This window comes from Schistocerca nitens, chromosome 1 (genome assembly GCF_023898315.1).
Source record: "Schistocerca nitens isolate TAMUIC-IGC-003100 chromosome 1, iqSchNite1.1, whole genome shotgun sequence".
Taxonomy (NCBI): domain Eukaryota; kingdom Metazoa; phylum Arthropoda; class Insecta; order Orthoptera; family Acrididae; genus Schistocerca; species Schistocerca nitens.
In genome coordinates, this window is record NC_064614.1 from 920,784,134 (window position 1) to 920,797,640 (window position 13,507).

The 13,507-nt window shown below is 42.8% G+C and overlaps 1 protein-coding gene and 1 non-coding gene across 3 annotated transcripts in view; one reads left to right on the forward strand and one right to left on the reverse strand.

Annotated features, from left to right (window-relative positions):
* Positions 1-13,507, reverse strand: part of LOC126192404 (protein similar) — a 734,705-nt gene that overhangs the window by 376,903 nt on the left and 344,295 nt on the right. The window lies entirely within an intron of this gene.
* Trnap-cgg (transfer RNA proline (anticodon CGG)) lies at positions 12,272-12,346 on the forward strand. The gene has a single exon. It is a non-coding gene; the product is annotated as a tRNA-Pro (tRNA).

Consider the following 13,507-nt stretch of genomic DNA (forward strand, 5'->3'; position numbering starts at 1 on the left):
ACATGTGACGAGCCGGCCCACGAGCTTAATTAACTACAGGCCCGCAAGCCACCAAAGATTGTTCATGCCTGCAGCCTAGACTTTAGATCTGTCATCACTCCTATTCAACGTTTAAAATAATGGAATGCATTGAATAGCAATTGCTACCTTGGAGAAATTAGCAAAGCACATCTTATTTGTATTCGAGTGACAGCACTTCACCTAAAGGCTAATAAATTAACTTGACAACTATTCAGTTTAGTCAAACAAAGTAAAGAAAGTATTCACGCGTATATTCCAGCAAAAGGAGAAAAAGGAGAGACCCGACAAAACGTATCCAGCGAGGAGACGAACAGAAATATTCAGAAGTAATCATACAGTGTAAATTGTTGATATTTAACAGCAGAGATGATTAGCATTCTGAATTCGATGGTCGGTGACCGTTGTATGGCGAGGAAACTCTTGAGCATGTACAGTTCTGACCTTGACGCAGCCAAGAACTCTTCCGTCGAAAGGTTCCTGGAACGTTTTTGTATTGCTGGTGAGTTAGAAAGTGGAGCATATTATGTTTCAGATTCCATCAGACTGATACTTCTAGCAGAACGACGAAATATGCTGTACACGTACAATGAGTAAAATTCTATTGGTTCAAAAATGGCTCTGAGCACTATGGGACTCAACTGCTGTGGTCATTAGTCCCCTAGAACTTAGAACTACTTAAACCTAACTAACCTAAGGACATCACACACATCCATGCCCGAGGCAGGATTCGAACCTGCGACCGTAGCAGTCACACGGTTCCGGACTGCGCGCCTAGAACTAAAATTCTATTATTTACTATCATTCCTGGTATCGCAATTTTAATAGCCAGCAGTGTATTAGAATCGTTTTAGGTAGGACGGCGTTTCAAATTACTAAATAGTTATTTTTACATAGATTTCGTAGCATCGCTGTCCGAATGAATTGCAACCTCGTAGAAGATGTCGATGGGATCTTAAATCAATTAACACACAGAACAGTATGCTATATTACATCCATGCGTCAAGGGGTGTGATTATATGCATACATTCACGTCCAATCGAATTCAGTCGTCCGGGCCACTTCTATTTGCCCCACCCTGTAGATCGTTTTTTTTATTTTCTTTATTATTCGATGCGTCAGGTTCACACGTGCCAAGAGGTCGTAAACATTACAACTTGTGTTTTACAAAGTACCAATTGAAAAATACGAATTTTTAACACATTCACCAATAACTATTATCGTATACTTCAGATTACAGCTGTTGTACACTTCACAATAACTGTTCGTATATCACTTCACCCACTTCCATGCATTTGTGCATTCTTGGGAGAAGATGTGATGCTTGTCTGAGTGTGTCTGCACATTCCCTAATGTGGATGGCAGCGTCCATGATGCTCCCAAGCGGTTTATCTAGCATATTCACGTTTTGTTTGTACACTTCAGACTTCATCCGATCCCATAAACAAAAACCAATGGCGTTGTTGGCCAGTTAACTGTACAACTATGAGCAATCCAGTGAGTTGGTAAGACACATACGTGCGCGCCACTAGCTTAAAAATAAATGTACCGGGTGATCAAAAAGTCAGAATAAATTTGAAAACTTAATAAACCACGGAATAATGTAGATAGAGAGGTAAAAATTGACACACATGCTTCGAATGACACGTGGTTTTATTAGAACAAAGAAAAAGGTATTGCTAGACGCGTGAAAGATCCCTTGCGCGCGTCGTTTGGTGATGATCGTGTGCTCAGCCGCCACTTTCGTCATGCTTGGCCTCCCAGGTCCCCAGACCTCAGTCCGTGCGATTATTGGCTTTGGGGTTACCTGAAGTCGCAAGTGTATCGTGAACGACCGACGTCTCTAGGAATGCAGAAAGACAACATCCGACGCCAATGCCTCACCATAACTCCGGGATGCCTCACCATAACTCCGTACGTGCTTTACAGTGCTGTTCACAACATTATTCCTCGACTCCAGCTATTGTTGAGGAATGGTGGTGGACATATTGAGCATTTCCTGTAAAGAAGATCATCTTTGCTTTGTCTTACTTTGTTATGCTAATTACTGCTATTCTGATCAGATGAAGCGCCATCTGTCGGACATTTTTTGAACGTTTGTATTTTTTTGGTTCTAATAAAACCACATGTCATTCCAAGCATGTGTGTCAATTTGTACCTCTCTATCTACATTATTCCGTGATTTATTCAGTTTTCAAATTTATACTGGCTTTTTGATCACCCGTTACATTAAATGCGTTCTATCCAGGAAACGATTCGTAATACGGCATATGGCCGTATGAACTTTTTACCTCAAATGAGAGTTCCTGTCATATCTCTGGATACTGACCATTCCGTCTTGGGGCACCATGTATGTATTGTGTAAGTAATGGTCGCACAACACTCCCTCGGGGCACACCCAGCGTTACTTCTACGTCTTAGGACTTCCTTTTTCAGAATGACACGCCGCGTTCAGTTTGCAAGACTGCTACTGGATGGGAGCAGACTTGTGTGCCGGCACTGAGAGACAAGGCGCAGGGCGCAGGCGCCGCGGCGCGTCCTTCGCCACCTGCAGCTCCTTTGGCAGGCAGCGGACGGCGGCTCGGTTTAGGGAAGGCCCAGCCGGGCATCCGCTGTTCAAGGAAACTGCCGGCGTCAGCGCGGTGCCGCGCCATCAGCTCCCGTCTCACGCATGCCCTGTCGTCCGGCCGCAGTCACCGGCATCCCTAAGTTCGCTTGGCTAACCACGCCTACATCTGCATCCAGCCCGTCTGCAATTCAAGCACGCCAGCTGCATCTATTATCCCATCCGGCTGCTTGGAAGCACCAGAGACCGCAAACGCCCGTGCTTCTTTGCAGATCTATTAACAGCACGCTTCCCCTATCTGTTACGCCACGTAAATAGCGATTTGCCCCGTCACTTTTGTCTCATTTTATTTAAGACTGTATATCACTAGACTGTATATCTCGAATTAGGCTACCGGCCATAAAACTTGCTACACCAAGAAGAAATGCAGATGATAAACGGGTGTTCATTGGACACATATATTACACTAGAACTGACATATGAAAACATTTTCATGCAATTTGGGTGCATAGATCCAGAAATCAGTACCCAGAAAAACCACCTTTGGCCTAATAACGGCCTTGATACGCTTTGGCATTGAGTCAAACAGAGCTGGGATGGCGTGTACAGGTACAGCTGCCCATGCAGCTTCAACACGATACTACAGTTCATCAAGAGTAGTGACTGGCGTATTGTGACGAGCCAGTTGCTCGGCCACTATTGACCACACTTTTTCAGTTGGTGAGAGATCTGGAGAATGTGCTGGCCAGGGCAGCAGTAGAACATTTTCTGTATCCAGAAAGGCCCGTACAGGACCTGCAACACGCGGCCGTGCATTATCCTGCTGAAATGGAGGGTTTCGCAGGGATCGAATGAAGGGTGGAGCCACGGGTCGTAACACATCTGAAATGTAAAGTGCCGTCAATGCGAACAAGAGGTGACCGAGACGTGTAACCAACGGCACCCCATTACCATCATGCCGGGTGATACGCCACTATGGCGATGACGAATACACGCTTCCAATATACGTTTACCGCGAAGTTGCCAAACACAGATGCGACCGTCATGATGCTGTAAACAGAATCTGGATTCATCCGAGAAAATGACGTTTTGCCATTCGTGCACCCAGGTTCGTCGTTGAGCACACCATCGCAGGCGCTCCTGTCTGTGATTCAGCGTCAAGGGTAACCGCAGCATTGTCTCCGAGCTGATAGTCCATGCTGCTGCAAACGTTGTCGAACTGTTCGTGCAGATGGTTGTTGTCTTGCAGACGTCCCCATCTGTTGACTCAGGGATAGAGACGTGGCTGCACGATCCGTTAAAGCCATGCGGATAAGATGCCTGTCATCTCGACTGCTAGTGATACGAGGCCGTTGGGATCCAGCACTGCGTTCCGTATTACCCTCCTGAACCCACTGATTCCATATTCTGCTAACAGTAATCGGATCTCGACCAACGCGAGCAGCAATGTCGCGATACGATAAACAGCAATCGCGATAGGCTACAATCCGACCTTTATCAAAGTCGGCAACGTGATGGTACGAATTTCTCCTCCTTGCACGAGGCATCACAATAACGTTTCACCAGGCAACACCGGTCAACTGCTGTTTGTGTATGAGAAATCGGTTGATAACTTTCCTCATGTCAGGACGTTGTAGGTGTCGCCACCGGCGCCAACCTTGATTGAACGCTCTGAAAAGCTAATCATTTGCGTATCACAGCATCTTCTTCCTGTCAGTTAATTTTCGCGTCTGTAGCACGTCATCTTCGTGGTGTAGCAATTTTAATGGCCAGTAGTGTAACTTCATAATATAAGATCCAACCCTGCTAGCACGAAATACTATAATTTACGATCGGTTCGCCCTACGAAAAGCAAGGAAATGTGGGGCAGATCTTTTGAAATATACCACATGGTAGAGAGAGGTTTGGCATCAGAACATTAAATGAGATGAGTATCATTTGTAAAATAATAATAGCAATATTTCATATACCTTTTCTTTCTGGTCTTCTCCAGAACACACACAACGTTTGAATATACGGCGCCTGATCATTAAATAACATTTTTAATCTTTTACAACTCCAGATCTTCTCAGAACTAATTTAATCAATTTTAATGCATTTTAAATAATCATTTTGATTGTGCATTTCAACACAATGGCGACTATAGACCATTTTTGCGTGCGCTTCTTTCTAAAGGCGGAGTCGATACTCGGCCTCTTCTACTATGGTAGGCAAATTTTAAAACGTGAGCAGAGGTGTAAATTTTATCCTAATCTGTTATTTTAACTAAGACCAGGTCTTGGTTATTCATTGAATTTTTATTAATATTTTATTGAAAACTTACGAATTAATTTCCGCACACGGTGGAAGGCTGTAAACGTACGAAATGTTTCCGATAGTGCTGTACCTGTGTTGTTCAGAAACATAATGCAATGTTCCTTCTAACATGCATGCGTGTCCGAAGGAACAGGCATTGTGGCGACTATAGCCGTTGCGAAATACAGGAAATGTATTCGCAGTTGGGAATATGGATAACCATCAGTTTTATAATGGAATGACGACAGTGAAAATTTGTGCCGGACAGGGACTCAGACCCGGATTTCCCGCTTGACGCGAACGGTTGCCTTACCATTAGGCTATCCGGGCACGACTCATGACCAGACCCAAACTTCCATAAGTCGTCAACCATGTGTCTACAACCTGCACTCGTAATTTCATTACGTATATTCCTCTACAAGGAAGACATTTTAGCCGGCCGCTGTGGCCGAGCGGTTGTAGGCGCTTCAAATGGCTCTGAGCACTATGGGACTTAACATCTGTGGTCACCAGTCCCCTAGAACTTAGAATGTAGGCGCTTCAGTTTGGAACCGCGCGACTGCTACGGTCGCAGGTTCGAATACTGCCTCGAGCATGGATGTGTGTGATGTCCTTAGATTAGTTAGGTTTAAGTACTTCTAAGTTCTATGGGACTGATGACCTCAGATGTTAAGTCCCATAGTGCTCAGAGCCATTTGAAACATTTGAAGACATTTTAACTTAAAGTCGCTTTCCCGGTGTCGGCAGGTAAATGCGATATTGGTGTGCCTGTGTTATTCTGATTACGATGCGAAAATCCCTTGGACACGCATCGTAAATGTGCAGACAAAAAAGATCACAATTTCTTAAAAAGCTGGATGAATTATTCAAAAGATAGAGCTTCAGAAATCGAACAAGTCATTAACGCGTTGGTCCACCTCTGGCCCTTATGCAAGCACTTATTCGGCTTGCCACTGATTGACAGAGTTGTTTTTTTAAGTAAATTAGAATTTTAAGTAAATTAGAATTCTATGGTGTCACGGGCAGTGCTGCAAAATGGTTCAAGTCATACCTCACTAACAGGAAACAAAGGGTGTCAGTGCAAGGGACTAGTGAATTAAGTCATCAGTCATCATCAGAATGGGAAGAAATTACATGTGGTGTCCCACAAGGATCCATCTTAGGGCCACTGCTTTTTCTTGTGTACATTAATGATCTCTCATCAGTTACACTGCCAGAAGCAGAGTTCGTTTTGTTTGCAGATGACACAAGTATTGCAATAAATAGTATGTCAAGTGTAGTTCTAGAAAGATCTGCTAATGATATTTTCATGGATATTAATAGATGGTTTAAACCCAACTCACTGACATTAAACTTCGATAAGACTCACTATATGCAATTCAGAACCTGTAAGAGGTTTCCACCCAGCATATGCATAAAATACGAAGAGCAGATAGAAGAGGTTGACAGTCTTAAATTCCTAGGATTACAAATTGATAATAAATTCAGTTGGGAAGAGCACACCACAGAACTGCAGAAACGCCTTAACAAATCTGTATTTGCAATTCGAGTGTTAGCAGACATAGGCGACATAAAAATGAAAAAGCTTGCATACTTTGCCTACTTTCATTCCATAATGTCATATGGTATAATATTTTGGGGCAACTCTTCAAGTGAAACAAAAGTTTTCAGAGTCCAAAAGCGTGTAATAGGTATTATTTGTGGAGTAAATTCACGGACGTCCTGTAGAAACCTCTTCAAAGAACTGGGTATACTAACTACTGCCTCTCAGTATATTTACTCATTGATGAAATTTGTCCTAAATAATATATCTCTTTTTCCAACAAACAGCTCAGTTCATACATACAATACCAGGAACAAAAATGATCTGCACAAGGACTTAAAAGCACTTACTTTAGTTCAAAAAGGGGTCCACTACTCAGGAACACTCATCTTCAACAATTTGCCAGCAAACATAAAAAATTTAGTTACAAATAAAGATCAGTTTAAAAGGAGCCTGAAAGACTTACTAGTGGCCAACTCCTTCTACTCCATTGACGAATTTATTAATAGAGACAAATGATGTATTGTATATATTCATACTATTAGTATTGTTATTTCAGCTTAAAAAATAAAATAAAAAATAAATTGACATGTTCCACATCCACGAGGATCTCCTCAGCACGGATCTATGGAACGAAAAACTAATCTAATCTAGTTAGATATCTCCCTGAAGGATATCTTGTCAAATTATGTTCAACTGGTACGTGAGATCGTCAAAAATCAAGAGTTGGTTGGAGGTCCCTGCCCATAATGCCCCAAATTTTCTCAACTGGGGAGAGATCCGACGACTTTGCTGGCCAAGGTATGGTTTAGCAAACACGAAGACAAGCAGCAGAAACTCTCTCCGTGTGCGGGCGGGCATTATCTCGCTGCAATGTGAGCCCATGATGGCTTGCCATGAAGGGCAACGAAACGGGGCGTAGAATATCGTCGACTTACAGATGTGCTTTAAGGGTGCCGCAGATGACAACCAAAAGGGTCCTACTATGAAATGAACAGGCACCCCAGACCATCACTTCAGCTTTTCAGGTTGCTTGGCGAGTGACAGCCAGGTTGGTATACCGCCGCTGTCCAGGGCGTCTCCAGACACGTCTTCGTTGGTCATCGGGGCTCAGTGCGAAGCGGGACTCATCACTGAAGATATCTACTCCTGTCAATATTACACCAGGCCGAATTGTGCCAATGGATGTCTGTGAGACGCCTATTAATGTTCCTTGTGGTCCATGAAGCACCAGTCGGAGGTCGGATTGATGATAATGAGAACCTCTCTGACGATTTCTCGGTCCTTACATTCTGTCGTCTCTCTAGATCGACCACTTCCTCCTACACGCTGTGCTCTGCCTTTGTTCATCCACTCCTGCCGACATCATCGAATAGTGACATCGCTCCTATTCAAACGGCGAGCGATTCGCCGGTTACTCTGCTGTCCAACGGAGTACAAGGAATGAAATTCGCAAAGACTTTATGCCAACATGTTCCCTGTTTACAAATCTTGCCAGCAGCGCGTGGAATTGCGCTGCAGCGTCTTACATTCATTCATCGGCCGCCAAAGTTTACAATTTTACATTTTCGTCGATAGTTATATGAATATCAGTTTGTGATCAATTTGCATAACTCCTTTTTTGTCTTCGAGAATATATATATATTGCGTTATGAAGAGTAGAAGAAAAGCACCCACTGATGATGGCACAAAGATGCGGCTGCTGCTTGAGCTTCGAAACCAAATGAAGTTTACAACAGTTGGAACGAAAGTATGAGGAAGATCCAAAATTACGAGGCAAAACAACATCCGGGACGTCACAGTTAGGATTCAAGGACAACTAACGCACTCGACAAAAGGAAATGGAAGACGCTCTTAGGGGAGTCGTTTGGCCGATAAGATTATTGTCGCAATTAAAGGAAAGTAATGAGCTTCCACGCTCACACTTTAGGGATGGTATCTTCCCAGTGGAATAACGTTGGTCAAAGTGCATTAACCTAAAATGGGATTGTGTCGAAAAGGTTGCGCTTTCTCAGCGTGGACGTAGACTTTTCACTCTGACCCGTAAAGTATTCTCTCCATTGAGGAGGTACGTGTACGCGCACTGGAGAGCTGCTCTTTATTTTCGTAAGCTCATAACGGGCAAACACGGGAGAACGACAGCGGCGTACCGCTAGCTGTGATGCAAGTGCAATAACGGCACAGCAGACTGCTGCAGCGATTCCGTGGGCCGCCCTACAGCGTCGCATTTCCCGGAACTCCGCGCGGTGCTTCACCTTTCCCAGCCTCAAATCTCGCTCACTCTCTATTTGAGGGACATGACAGTTATCTCAAGTCATCAGCTCAACGGCAACCACTGTCCTCCCTACTCCACCTCTAAAATACCGGATCTAATAAAGTCTTTAACTACGCGAACTCCACACCAGGAGATAGTAGACCTAGGGTTGGCTCTCTCTGTTTACGCTCCGTTAACAGAAAGTGTTTTGCGGTTCAAACCAAGTAAACTCCCCTAACACTTTCCGAATGTGGGTTTTCTATTTTCTTTCTATTAAAGAACAGGAAATTTGCTCTTTACTACCTGTAAACATGGAAATTTCAGTTTTTAAGAAACGCAGTCACAACAGAAAAAAGATTTTCTCTCTTATCAAGTAAATAATTTTGTCTGTTATCGAATTCCTGAATATTTCGTTAAAACTGAGATTTCCATATGTTGTTGTTGTGGTCTTCAGCCCTGAGACTGGTTTGATGCAGCTCTCCACGCTACTCTATCCTGTGCAAGCTTCTTCATCTCCCAGTACCTACTGCTACCTACATCCTTCTGAATCTGCTTAGTGTATTCATCTCTTGGTCTCCCTCTACGATTTTTACTGATAGTAAAAAGCAGTTTTCCTGTTGTTTAATAGAAATAAAATAATAAAAACACTGATGATGCTGTTAACTTCAGCCAAACATGTCTGGGTGAAAAGAAGAAAAATTGTGCTTGCTCAAGGCGGGACCAATCGAGAAACACTTTCACCTGTAAGCAAACACGGACATAAGACTGAGCTCCAATCTCAAGATCAATTACTCAGTCGTTAACCAAGGGAACACTACAGACTGGCCCTCTTCCATTTTCTTCTTATAGAATTTCAAAGTCAGTGCCCGGTCATCAATTTCTTGAAGCAGTGATTCACTTCACACACACACACACACACACACACACACACACACACAAATCTGATTTTGTATGTTACAAGCGCTTTTACGCATAAAAGTTTCAAACTTTTTAACACAGCCGTTCGTAGTTGAGTGCCTAGCGTTCTAGGTTTGTAATCTCGAAGTTGTTCGTTCGATTCTTGCTGGATTCTCCTTCTTTTACTTTTAATTACTCTCGAAGTTGTTCGTTCGATTCTTGTTGGATTCGCCTTCTTTTACTTTTAACTACATTTTTTATAACTAAGGTTTATTAAAACTACATTTTTTGTAACTAACGATTATTGAAGTCTAACTCAATAATAGTTAACATTTTTTGTAAATTAAAAATGTTCACGATTAGTGATTAGATTTTAATAAAAATAAAATTCGTATTTTTAATTTATAATCGTATGGAAATGAACATACTCATTAAAAAATAAATTTTGGTACAAAATGAGAAACGTCTCATTTTAAAATGAAATAATTATACGCGTATACATTAAAATACTGTTGACATCGGTCCTGTTGTGGATCGATTACGTCCGATCAACCTTGCAGTGCCCTAATGCGAACGTTTCCTGTATACCAGCACCATAAACAAGACCTTCAAAAAATGTTCAAATGTGTTTGAAATCTTATGGGACTTAACTGCTAAGGTCATCAGTCCCTAAGCTTACACACTACTTAACCTAAATTATTCTAAGGACAGACACACTCACCCATGTCCGAGGGAGGACTCGAACTTCCGCCGGGACCAGCCGAAACAAGACCTTCAAATGTCACTCTGAGACACAATCATCACTGTCGAAATTGCACTCCATGCGTAGCTGTCTTATGGTTTCCAATGATTCTATTCTCCAAACACATCGCAAATGGCGTTTTCCCGCCAATACGTTGACTACTCCACCGACAGACAGACTACACACCGCTCACAACGGAATTAAGCAACGACGACTGACGCATCTAATAATGGGTCTTCAATTCTTTTCGATATTTTCTAATCATGTGTCTACTTGAAGCAAGGAGAATTACTTTATGGGCCGTTTTGTGTCTCTAGTGGCACTTAGAATGATCATGTCGAAAAATATTTCTTTTCGTCATTAGTCTCGTTACTGTTTTGATGTTGTCTTCCACTTTTTCCTACTGTCTTTCTTTTATTTGCCCGCAAGTTATATTCTGTGCGAAGCACGCTATGCGTTCCTTTCAACAGGTCTTTAAAGTCTTGCTTACAAATAACCAGAAAGGCTACGTTGCGTGCATACTTTATAACTGGTATCAGTTGCTCTTTTACTTTTGATGCTCTAAAGTTTCTTTCACTCCCTTTAGTGCCTTTTCGACGTTCCACTTGGAACAACATAAGTGATAAGCTGCAGTTATGCTTTACACATTGCAGCAACAAATTCTGATAACTTAATTACAGGACAGAGCGAACTCAAAACGAGCAGCAATGTCATTTGTATTCTTGCTTGTCAAAAATATTTTGTTTTTTTCTTTAGATTTTGTCGCGATTTCCGACGGTGTAGTTTGACACGAACCCAAGAGAGCTTAAATTGCTGCGAGTGAAACGAAAAAGAGTGATATAGTTAAATAAAAAAGACAAAGACGATCACAGTCTGAGTGTCTCCTCAGTCTCCGTTCTGCCTAACGATCAGCCACCCAAATGTGGCTGACTGACCCCGATAAAATATTGGACAGTGGATTAACTATCACATAATTAAAGATCACTTCGCTGACGAAGCTTACTTTTATCTTAACTATTTAACAGCATCATGTCTATCTTCTTTCTGGCGTAGAAAACGGGTATACATTTACAGAATTATAACTTTCTGGCTAGTATCTGAGAAATTCTGCCCATATATGGGACTGTGAATTATTTTTAGATCTACTGTGGCGTCCATGAATCACCAACAGGATCCCTGCTATCACACTTATCTACTGATACTGCTGAAGACTACATGAAACACAATATAAATTATTAAAGAAACATTTACTTCTCTGGCAATGAATGAACGGATAACGAGCCGGAATCAAATCTGTGGTATAACTGGCTTCATCACACCAGCAAGCGGCAGGTACAGAAACGTTTCTGGCACTAAAGCAATGTTATAGCTAAAGTATTCAAATATCACAAGCACTATCTTATTACATGTATGAAGCGTAACGCTGAGGGGTGCCGTGCAACACGCGAAAATTTAGAAAATGTTCATATTCAGAGTACATGCTCGGAACATTAAAAGAGCTGTCAGAGTCACAAAGTAAAGATAGACAAAAAGAGGAATTTCCTGTTGGAAGCCCTAGGTTCAATTTAGTTGCTGTACTCCTAAAGCATCTTTTTACATTACTGTCTGGCCACGCACGTCTTACATTACGATTAAAAAGAAAGATGAAACTTCCTGGCAGATTAAAACTGTGTGCCGGACCGAGACTCGAACTCGGTACATTTGCCTTTCGCGGGCATGCTCTACCAACTGAGCTACCCAAGCACGACTCACGCCCCGTCCTCACAGCTTTACTTATGCCAGTACCTCGTCTCCTACCTTCCAAGCTTTACAGAAGCTCTCCTGCGAACCTTGCAGAACTAGCACTCCTGAAAGAAAGGATATTGCGGAGACATGGCTTAGCCACAGCCTGGGGGATGTTTCCAGAATGAGATTTTCACTCTGCAGCGGAGTGTGCGGGGACGGGGCGTGAGTCGTGCTTGGGTAGCTCAGTTGGTAGAGCACTTGCCCGCGGAAGGCAAAGGTCCCGAGTTCGAGTCTCGGTCCGACACACAGTTTTAATCTGCCAGGAAGTTTCATATCAGCGCACACTCCGCTCAGAGTAATAATCTCATTCTAAAAAGAAAGATGTACGACAACTGAGAGTTAACAAGAAAAAAAAGGTTGACTGACTGTACGTCTGCAAGCGTTGAAAGTGTTTCGCACTTAGCATGTAAATTTCAGAACAGGTTTGTGTGTGTGTTTAGAGAGAGAGAGAGAGAGAGAGAGAGAGAGAGAGAGAGAGAGAGAGAGAGAGAGAGAGAGAGACGGGGGGGGGGGGATATTTTAGTTTTATTCATCTGGGTGGCGTAGTCATATAATGCGATAGTTCGTCAAGCTGACTTGTTACCATCGTCAGAAGCCTTTACGACTTCCTAAGGATAACAACAAGTCAATGAGGCGAAATATCGCGCACCCTTGACGTCACCAGACTCTATCCACGAAAACAGTTCAGGATCGTCATACGTTGGGAAAGCTTGAGGTCATACTGAACTTAAGAATAGTAATACACCCTCGTAAATGTGTGGCTCATGACCTGGTACAAGCATCTCTACTTGACGCCACTTCGGTTGCTTGCGATCCAATGTTCTTGCCTATTTATTCAAGCATCTTCTCAGTTGACCTCGCAGGGCCTGAGTAACCCCGTAAATGGTGGATAATGAGACCTGATTGCACTACGGGGTCTATACTTAAAACTGAGGAAAGAAATCTTGCAGCACGCAACCTGACGCCACTGTAGCGCCAACAGCGTAAGGTGGCTGGCAGAGCGCAGATGTCGACGTGAGACAGCGTAGATTTTTAGGAAGGGTCTGTTCAAGCTTCCGGATAAACTGTAACTGTAAGAAAGTACACTTTGGCAATGTGTATTCACGAAGTATTAATAGGCTATACCTCCTAAGACTCTCTCTCACCCCCCCCCCCCGGCTCTCTCTCACCCCCCCCCCCCTCTCTCTCTCTCTCTCTCTCTCTCTCTCTCTCTCTCTCACTGCCTGTAAGGAAAAATAAACTAAACTAAACAAAATAGATCTTGCGCAAAAAAGAAATGCAAGAATTATGGACGTATCCTTTACTCATAATGTGCCATAAATTTACGCTAACTGTTTTTTCTCCTACTCACTCCTAGTTGAACTTAAAACGAAATTTATGAAAACTTTCTTGTGAATCACTCCAAGT